Below are 2,251 nucleotides of genomic sequence, written 5' to 3'. Positions count from 1 at the left end.
TGTGCCTCCAGATTTCTAATAGAGGACCTTGTTTTAGTCATGAAACATAAAGTGTCCTTAGACAGATCAGAGACTATGTTTGCTAAGTTAGAGGGACTCTGCTCAGAATTCTCTGTCTGTTGCTGAGAAGATGATGGAAAAGGCTTGCTATTACTGAGCCTGTTTCTTCCACCATTGTTAAAGCCTTGTTGAGGCTTTTGTTGATCCTTCCATGAGGAAATTGGATGATTTCTCCATGAGGAATTATAGGTGTTCCCATAGGGTTCACCCATGTAATTCACCTCTGCCATTGCAAGGTTCTCAAGATCATAAGCTTCTTCTTCAGAAGATGCCTCTTTAGTACTGTTGGATGCATTTTGCCATCCATTCAGACTCTGAGAAATCATGTTGACTTGTTGAGTCAACATTTTGTTCTGAGCCAATATGGCATTCAGAGCATCAATTTCAAGAACTCCCTTCCTTTGAGGTGTCCCATTACTCACAGGATTCCTCTCAGAAGTGTACATGAATTGGTTATTTGCAACCATGTCAATGAGTTCTTGAGCTTCTGTAGGCGTTTTCTTTAGGTGAATGGATCCACCTGCAGAATGGTCCAGTGACATCTTAGAGAACTCAGATAGACCATAATAGAATATATCCAAAATGGTCCACTCTGAAAGCATGTCAGAAGGACACCTTTTGGTCATCTGCTTGTATCTTTCCCAAGCTTCATAGAGGGATTCACCATCTTTTTGTTTAAAGGTCTGAACATCTACTCTAAGCTTGCTCAGCTTTTGAGAAGGAAAGAACTTAGCCAAGAAGGCCGTGACCAGCTTATCCCAAGAGTCCAGGCTATCTTTAGGTTGTGAGTCCAACCATGTTCTAGCTTTGTCTCTTACATCAAAAGGGAAAAGCATGAGCCTGTAGACTTCAGGATCTACGCCATTAGTCTTAATAGTCTCACAGATCTACAAGAACTCAGTTAAAAACGGATAGGGTTCTTCTGACGGAAGTCCATGAAACTTGCAGTTATGTTGCATTAGAGCAACTAGTTGAGGTTTCAGCTCAAAATTGTTTGCTCCAATGGTAGGGATTGAGATGTTTCTTCCATCAAATTTGGAAGTAGGTATAGTATAGTCACCAAGCATCCTCCTTGCACCTCCACCATTGTTATTGGGTTTGGCCATGTCTTCTTCATTTTCGAGATTCTCTATAAGGTTTTCTCTAGATTGTTGTGCCTTAGCTTCTCTTAGCTTCTTCTTCAAAGTCCTTTCAGGTTCAGGATCTGCTTCAACAAGAATGTCCTTATCCTTGCTCCTGCTCATATGAAAAAGAAGAGAATAGAAAAGAAGAAGAATCCTCTATGTCACAGTATAGAGATTCCTTTATTTTAGTAGAAGAAGAAAAGAATAAAAGAAGGAGAAGAGGAAAATTCGAACACATAGGAGAAGAGAGGGTTCAAATTTTTAGATGAAGAGAAGAGTTAGTAATTGAATAAATAAATAGAAGAAGAAGAGAGAGAGGAAATTTCAAAAATTGTTTTTGAAAAAAGGATAGTGATTTTCGAAAATTAAGAGAGGAAATAAAATTGAAATTAAAATTTGAAACAATTAGTTAATTAAAAGAATTTTGAAAAAGAGGGAGGTAATTTTCGAAAATTAGAGAGAGAAGAGTAGTTAGGTGGTTTTGAAAAAGATAAGAAACAAACAAAAAATCAATTAGTTAGTTGAAAATGATTTAAAATTTAATTTTTTTTTGAAAAGATAAGAAGTTAGAAAAGATTTTTGATTTTGAAAAAGATATGATTTGAGAAGATATGGTTGAAAAAGATATGATTGAAATTTGTTTTGGAAAAGATTTGATTTTTAAAATTAAAATTGATTACTTGACTAAAAAGAAACTAAAAGATATGATTCTAGAATTTAAAGATTGAACATTTCTTAACAAGAAAGTAACAAACTTCAAATTTTGAATTAATCACATTAATTGTTAGTAAAGTTTTTGAAATTTATGAAATAAAATTAATAAAAAGATTTTGAAAATCAATTTTTTTAATAAAAAATATTTTCGAAAAAATATAAAAGAAAAATGAAAATGATTTTGAAAAGATAGGGTTTTTAAAACTGAAATCTTAACTTGACTTACAAGAAACAACTAATTTTTAAAAATTTTTGACTAAGTCAACCCAAAGATTTCGAAAATTATGAGTAAAATAAGGAAAAGATATTTTTTTATTTTTGAATTTTTTAATGATGAGAGAGAAAAACACAAA

General features: G+C 33.1%; 1 non-coding gene across 1 annotated transcript; it reads left to right on the top strand.

Annotated features, from left to right (window-relative positions):
* The first annotated feature begins 656 nt into the window (after positions 1-656).
* On the top strand, positions 657-764 carry LOC130937222 (small nucleolar RNA R71). Its single transcript, XR_009068450.1, has one exon. It is a non-coding gene; the product is annotated as a small nucleolar RNA R71 (small nucleolar RNA).
* Positions 765-2,251: the final 1,487 nt, after the last annotated feature.

This window comes from Arachis stenosperma, chromosome 6, assembly GCF_014773155.1.
Source record: "Arachis stenosperma cultivar V10309 chromosome 6, arast.V10309.gnm1.PFL2, whole genome shotgun sequence".
Taxonomy (NCBI): domain Eukaryota; kingdom Viridiplantae; phylum Streptophyta; class Magnoliopsida; order Fabales; family Fabaceae; genus Arachis; species Arachis stenosperma.
This window is presented reverse-complemented; position numbering and strand designations above follow the sequence as displayed.